Below are 7,698 nucleotides of genomic sequence, written 5' to 3'. Positions count from 1 at the left end.
GATGTGAGCCCTCTAACAAGATGGACCAATGTCTCTTAAAGATTTGTTCCATCTTACTATGTTGACAATGAAATTGAGTGACAAATATTTTGGGGTGATTTTTCTGTGAATATATTGCATATTGTAGTGTATTCTCCAACTATTTTGCAAAGTGCTGAGCAAACTGTTGGCACTATACAAATCCTGTATAATAGAATTGGATGGTGGATGTCATGCTCATTATAAGGCATAGTTCAAAAGTTTAAATATGGGCATTTGGGCACAAAAATATTTTGGGGTATTTTTTGCTTTGAATGTGTTGCACTCTAAGTTTGATTTCTATATCTTACAATAGATGGTGGGGTTCCTACTCAAAACAAGGGCTAGTCCAAATGAATCACTACGGGGTATGTGGGCACAAAAATATTTTGTATCTGTTTTTCTTTCTAGGAATATATTAAACTCTAATGTTGATTTCTTCATGAAAAAAGGGCTGATGAGGGGTTTTGTTCAAAATGGGCCTAGTGTGATTCAAAAGTACAGTTGGGAGCTTTTTGTCAAGTGACATAGATACACTTTAATGTAATTTTTTAAAATCAAAAGCTGGTTAGTCTGTGACTTGATCAGGGCGTACATCCTCTTTTTACTGTGCATGAAGGCACAACAATATGTATGCCTTTTTATTTGGAATAATACAGTATCATTTTTTATTTTTTGCTTAAAACCTCCCTGCCCCCTTTCTCTCAAACCTAGCCTGTTATAGCTCTTATATTGTATAGTTCGATTCTGTATAATATTGTTTTTTCAAATGAAACAATACACTTACATTTAGATATTTTTGGTGAACTCCTGCTCGGTCTCTCTCTTTAGAAACTGCAGTCTTGTTAAGCTCGTGAAGGTTTTAACCCTTTCATAACCAGATCATTTTTTGCTATTCAGCACTGCATATTTTAACTGGCAATTGTGCGGTCATGCAACACTGCATGCAAATTATTTTTTTTTAAGTCTTTTTTTACACAAATAGAACTTTCTTTTGATGGTACTTGATCAACACTGGGTTGTTAATTTTCTATTATATAAACGAAAAAAAGTTTGTTTTTTTTGCTATAAAACAGATCCAATAAAAAAAATAATTTAAAAATCTAATTTTGTCATAAATTGGGGCAAAAACGTGTTCTGCTGCATGTCTTTGGTTAGAAAAATCCCAATAAGTGTATTATAATTGGATTGTGTGAAAGTTATAGTATCTAAAAACTATGTTATATATACTGGAATTTACGCAGCTATAGACACTATACTTCAATGATGGGGATCAGCAACTTATAGTGGAATGTAATAGGGTGGCCGGCAATCTGGCAGACACTACCTGAGAGGGTCACTAACTGACACTGACATTGTTAGTGACACTAATACAGTGGTCAGTGATAACATACACAAACACTGTACTAATGACACTGGCAGGGAAGGGGTTAACATCTAGGGGGCAATCAAGGGGTTAACTGTGTGCCTAACAATGTGTAATATGTCAAATAAAATAGTGCTGCACCTCCAAATACAAACTATTACACGCTTAAAACTTGTGGTATCAATACAATAATCATAATGGCCAAAAGGAATCCAAAATGTTCAAAATTAATAATGAAAAGTATCAGTGTAAATATAGTCCAATAGTGAAAGCACCAGGCAAGCTACACGCTGCCCATTCCTTTTCTTTAGTACTAACCTCCTTTTTATGTTTTCAATGTGTAATGTGTGCTGCTTTTACTTTACTATCTAGCTGTTTTTTCTATAGTGAAAATTATACCTTATGGCGCCACTCCAAGCTGTGGATGGAAGGAAAAGGATCCCCCACCGGCAAGTGAGAAGAGGAGAGCATGAGTCCGAGCAATTCCAGTGTCAGCCAATACAAGTGAAGGGATGGACACTGTTCAACTGACCCCAGGAGTTCAATGTTGAGGAATAGCCTCAGACTGTACTGGCCACACCCTCTGATGCGTTTCACCCCGTCCCACTGGACCTTGGTCACCCGTGTGGTAGCTCCTAGTCTACTGCAATGCTAATACTGATAAATATATATACTGTATACAGTTAATGTTTCTGGATACCAAGACAACTTACTGTAAATACCTAAAGATATATGGTGCAGTAAGACTTGGTAACACTGGAGGTTATATGTATCAGGTATGATATGCTAACTAGAACATTCTCCATATTATTGTACTTAATTTATAAGTTCCCAAAGAGAAAACATTTTGCTTTTAATTTTAGATATTGCAAATAAAAATAACATTTTTTTTACATAAACAATTGTGTAAGTGGTATCTCAGAAGTCCAATCTTCCTTGTTTGACAATTGTAGTACAATGATTTAATACACGTGCCATCTAATGAAGACAACCACAAATTTAGAAAGTTAAAGCCTCTGACTTAGTGCCCACATCATACTGTTATTTACAATGAAAGAACTGTGAAATGGCTTCCACCGTTTCTAGACTGTTTTGACTTATATAGGTTATAGGTAGCGAACAATGTGATTTACTACAAGGGGATAAAGGAGTACTATATTGTGCTTCTACTTTAAGTTTCTGGCACCACTCGGTGACAGAGACAGAAGCTTCAATGTTTGAATTCTGAAGCCTACTAAAGTTGAAACTCTTCTCTTCTATGCATGGTGTTCTTGTGTGTTATTTTCATAAAGTGTTTCGTCTAATTATAGTTCTTTTCTTTTTCTGAAGTTGACCATACTTCATAGACATCAGAGTTCATGAAAAATCTGTAATGAGATGTCAAAAAATAGCATTTTTAAAAGTACATCTCCTTCTTCATAAACTCATGTTTAAGAAAAGGAATGTGTCATAGTAAAGACAAGAGAGAAAAGTGAGGTCCAGAAAAAAAAATAGTATGATGACTTTTTTTTAATTAGAATTACACAGTTGAACTAATGCAAATATTAAGCAAAGATGTATACATGGTCTGATGCTGCCATATGCTTGATGGCCATCAAAGCTGAACTGTCAACACTGCTGTTGGAGACTGAACAGATGAAAAATTAGAGGCTCTCTGTGAGAGTCAACATTCGCAGAGCCCACCTTAAAGGAGACCCTTTGTTGCTGATACCATTTTGGAAGACCCTGAAGGGAGCTGAAATCTGACCATCTCCAGAGTGGATGCCTTGGCTGATCTGATGATACAGCTTATCTCAAATGCGTGATTAAGTTGCGCTTCTGGTAAGTGCGCAATTTACTTCATTACTGGTCACCCCATCTACCACTATTGATTGACCACTTCTTGGAGATCCTATGATCCTCACGTTCAAATTTTGGACATTCACTTATAATTTTAACCACTGCCTGTGATTTTCATTTGGTGCACTTTATTTGCTGTGTTTACAGATGTCATAAAACATATGTCACTTTATTGGTTATGGTCAGCACTATTAATATTTATTTGCATATTGATTTTTAGTGCTGCACCCATTTTTATATCATTATTTATTTAGAGGTTTTTTGGTGACCTTGGTGTTTCAGCTGCTTTTTTACTCTGCAGTGATCGCTTGCCTTTTATCCTTCTATAGACTTATTTAAAGGTTTAGCAATTCATTCTTTCTGGGGTAAAGGTACACTCAGACTTAAAAAGGAAATGTAGTTTTTCTTTTCAAATGAAAAGTCAGCATCTACAAATACAGAAATTAATGACTTTTAAGAAACAAATACCGACCCAGAAGTCTAGAGCTATCTTCACCGGAGCTGATTCTTCACCAGGCTTTGAATCCTTGCAACTGCCTTTTTGGAGGTGGGAGCTGCTGTGACATCCATGTGCAGATGAAAGATTTTGCAGCACTATCAGACTGGTCTAATAGCCAGGAGGTTGCAAGCGAGGAGGGGCAGCCAAGCTGATACAATTCTTGCCTAGGTGAGAATTGCAAAAGATAGAGCAGGTACCTGTCTGAAAGACAGTAAGCAGGCATTTTTTCAAACTTATACACAACCATTTTATCAAAAAGGTTAAAGGTGGATAAATAAACATAACAGAAAATAAATCATAGCCTGTCATAGCCTGGCACTAACTAAATATATGCAGGAATCTCACTATTTCTTAGTAGGTTAACACAACCAACTCCAAAGCACAAACACAAACAGCCATAAGCTGGCCATACACTGGGCAAATTTTGTCTTTTTCCTGATGAATTGGCTGGTGGGTGGCCTTGTTGGGTACTTCCCACCTAACATCTCTAAACTGAAAAATCAAAAAAGTTCTCTAAATTTTATGAAGATAAAACAAAAGATTATGGGCAATATGATCCATGAGAAACTTACTTCCATAGTAAATGGCACTCACCCCAAATTTTTGAATACATGGTACAACCGCAATCTGAACCTTAACCATTCTCAATATTGCTTTTAGGCACTAAAAGGCTCCATTAAATGGGAACTTCCAGCTAGGCCCCTGACACCCCTCCTTCTGCTTACATCCCCCTCTGTTCTTTTTCCTTTTCCTACTGAATTTTAAGCCCCAGTAGCTCCTGCATTTAAGCCAGCATAACCTCTTCCCTTACCCCAAAGTCTGACAGACTGCCAGCAGAAGGACAGGACATATTATTGAATCCTCACATTATAGGAAATACTTTATGAATACCTGTTAGACATGGTTTCTGGCAGCTGTAATATACCTTTCTTCACTTATATTTTGAATATCTATAAATATGAAGCTATGTAAGACAAAATCACAATTATGGTTTAATGCCATTAACATCAAACATAGACATAAAGACCTCATTGATAGCCAAATATTTCATTTTTACCAATAGCTCAAGATGTTTACATTGATACTTGGAAAGTTTTGCTTGGTTTCAGACTTAACACCATGTTAACACATCTGGCCCTCGGCAGAAATTAATCAGAATGATTTCAGGCAGACACATATCAATGCAAATTCATTTATAGATTTTCATTTTAGGGCTGATAATTAATTAGCATTTCACTGCTGGATACTAATCATATGCAAAATGTCTGGTAAAGAAACTGATTTTACAAAAAAAAAAATTAACACCAATTGAAATTAAAATTAAACACATTTCATGTTGACCAGCACATCAAATATGCAAATTAAACTCATGTTTAAGGGGAAATCACAGGCAAGTTTATAAATGTATGTCTTTTACATGGCAATTAAAGTTTGGGAAATGTCTTTCTAGGCGTTATGTTTACAAAAAGTCTAGGCATTTTCTCTCTTGATGCATGCAAATCTAAAAGAGAGGAATAATGTCAAAATAGCTTATTAATTACCAAAATAAATAGAAAGGGAAATAACGGGGAATAGACCAAGCACAGACTTCACAAGCGATCACCACTCTTGCAGGCATGCATCCTTTGGCAATACAAAATTTCTGCAATATTTTTAACCATTTCTGTTACAACCAGAGAAAGGTTAGGGGGGGATGAGCTAAAAGGAAACAAAAAAGCCCTCCACTAATTAGTGGCTTTGCATGTGGCACAGCTCTGCCCACTATCCAAAATAAAGAATAAACCCCTTACTTTTTGGATCCCTGATGGAAATATGTTTTATTGGGCCTTTACTGTTTTTTATTCCTTTTAGCCCACCTCACTGTGTCTGGTTGTATTGTTGTGTCAGTCCATAAGCCCCACTCAATAGAAACTTTAATTGCTGTATGCAATTTGGAATGTAACCAAAAAGTTCAGCGCTAAAATTATATGTCACAATAAATGAATTAAGCAAGTGTAAAGTGAAAGGATATGAAAAAAATGTGAGTTATTGATTAAACACATAATCCATATAAATAATGCATACTTTATACCAGGCATCAATAAATGGCAGATCGGGGTCCGGATGCGGACCGAGCCACTCTCCCATCCAGACCCATACAGTCCTGCCATTTAAGAGCCTTTTCTTCCCCCAACTGTCTCACGGTCATCCTCACAGAGCTGACAGCGGGAGGCAGAACAGTTCTGGATGGAGGGTGGGAGCTGCCCGAGGTTAACAAGCAGGTGATTGGTTGCTAGGATGAAGGACAGTCCTAGCAATCAATCACTGTCTGTGTAAGGTAGGACAGTGGGGGGTGAAGTTAAAGGGGCTAAGAACATTATTGTGAAAGGGGGGCTGAGGACAGTAATGTGGGAGGCTAAGGACTGTGGTGTGTGGGGGTTGAGGACATTTAAGTGGGAGGGGCTGAGAACTGTAATGTAGAGGCTGAGGACAGTAACATGGGGAGGCTGAGGACAGTAACATGGGGAGGCTGAGGACAGTAACATGGGGGGGGGATCTGGGGACAATAATGTAGGGGGATGATGTAAATAAAGGGGCAGAGTACTCTTCAGTGAAGGGGGCAGAGGACAGTACTGTTGGGGAGGGGGGGGGGTTGATGTCAAGGAAGTGAGAACAATACTGTGAAAGGGGTGGAGAGGGGTGATGTAAAGGTGGAGCTGAGGACGCTCATCAAGAGGGATCTTGCTGTGAATAAGGAGGAGACTATGATGTGCAGTGGGGATTGAGGATACTGATGCGAGAACAGGTTCAGATCTGTACATGTGCATTTGGTGTACATGTTTTGGGTAGGTCAGCACTACCTGCTAGAAACCTGAAAAAGTCCCCAACCCTTTTTTCTTAAAATCAAACTGCAGCAACACATGGTTTGGCACACAGGAAAATGCACCACAGGGGCCTACATGAGATTTTACTGCCCGAACTTTAGTGAATTTTAATTCAATGCCCCTGCTGTATACCATGAAAAAAGTATAAACATATACCAATTCATGAACTGAGTGAGAAAATCCCACTTTTATCCCATAAAAAACAACAATTGTGTCACCAAAAATGTCCATAAACAGTCCACAACAATACGTGCTGTTACAGTCTTCCCTCTGTGATCCCTGGAGTCAATGATGTTCAATCATGAACTCACAGAAACACATAGGATCCTTACTGGATCACTATGACCGTTGCATCTAAAATGGTCAATACAACACTCAAGGAGTTAATGCTGCAAGATCTTGATCACACCAGCAAGCTTTTACAGCAACGGAAACTCTAGTGTTCAAGGATTTGTCAGATGGATATGGAATGCTCAATATTCTGATTCATAGGTTCTCAACATATTTTTACACACTTCTGGACGGAAGCACTTCTTGTGCTCAGCAAAATAAACTTTTTTGTATTGCACATTTTAGGGCTAGCTGCTCAGTGACTTACCCAGGCACAGTGATTTTTGTGGTTTGCTATGCAGTTAGGAATAAATGGCTTTATAATTTTAAGCTGTATTTATACTATAAACCAACAGCTCTGGATGTGCAGACTGCCCACTGGGACATAAGGGAATAATTTGAATTGCTCCACTCACTAGACTAAAATAAATAACAAACACCTTATTTTGGATCTCTGATGAAAATAAGACCTGCAAATACCTTCTGTTTTAAAAGAGAAGTGATAGCATACAAAAAAATTTAAAAAATCATACTCACCTAGATGGCTGTAGCGCTGATCCCAGCTACAACTGTCCTTTGCCATTTCTACCCCGAGAACTGAGAAAACACATACTGCTGATAGCTCAGTTCTCCCACTCTGCTCTCTTCTCTGCCCCTCCACCACTCACTAGAGTGCTCGGCTGTGGAGGGGGCAGGAGGGGCATGCTAAGGCTCTCAGCGGCATGCTGAAAGGCTGAGCCAGCTGCCAGTCCAGGTGTCTGGGTGGATCCCAACTGTAAAGT

The 7,698-nt window shown here is 38.3% G+C and overlaps 1 long non-coding RNA gene across 1 annotated transcript in view; it reads right to left on the bottom strand.

The window, feature by feature from the left end:
• Positions 1-1,159: 1,159 nt before the first annotated feature.
• The window catches only part of LOC149469627 (uncharacterized), a 129,741-nt gene continuing 123,202 nt past the window's right edge, over positions 1,160-7,698 (bottom strand). The window contains exons 5-6 of the long non-coding RNA XR_016311543.1: positions 3,696-3,923; positions 1,160-2,751 (exon numbers count right to left, since the gene is read on the bottom strand). This is a non-coding gene — a long non-coding RNA (uncharacterized LOC149469627). The remainder of the gene's footprint in view (positions 2,752-3,695; positions 3,924-7,698) is intronic.

This window comes from Staurois parvus, unplaced genomic scaffold (genome assembly GCF_062004578.1).
Source record: "Staurois parvus isolate SC_StPar_1 unplaced genomic scaffold, SC_StPar_1.0 ptg000066l, whole genome shotgun sequence".
NCBI lineage: Eukaryota > Metazoa > Chordata > Amphibia > Anura > Ranidae > Staurois > Staurois parvus.
This window is presented reverse-complemented; position numbering and strand designations above follow the sequence as displayed.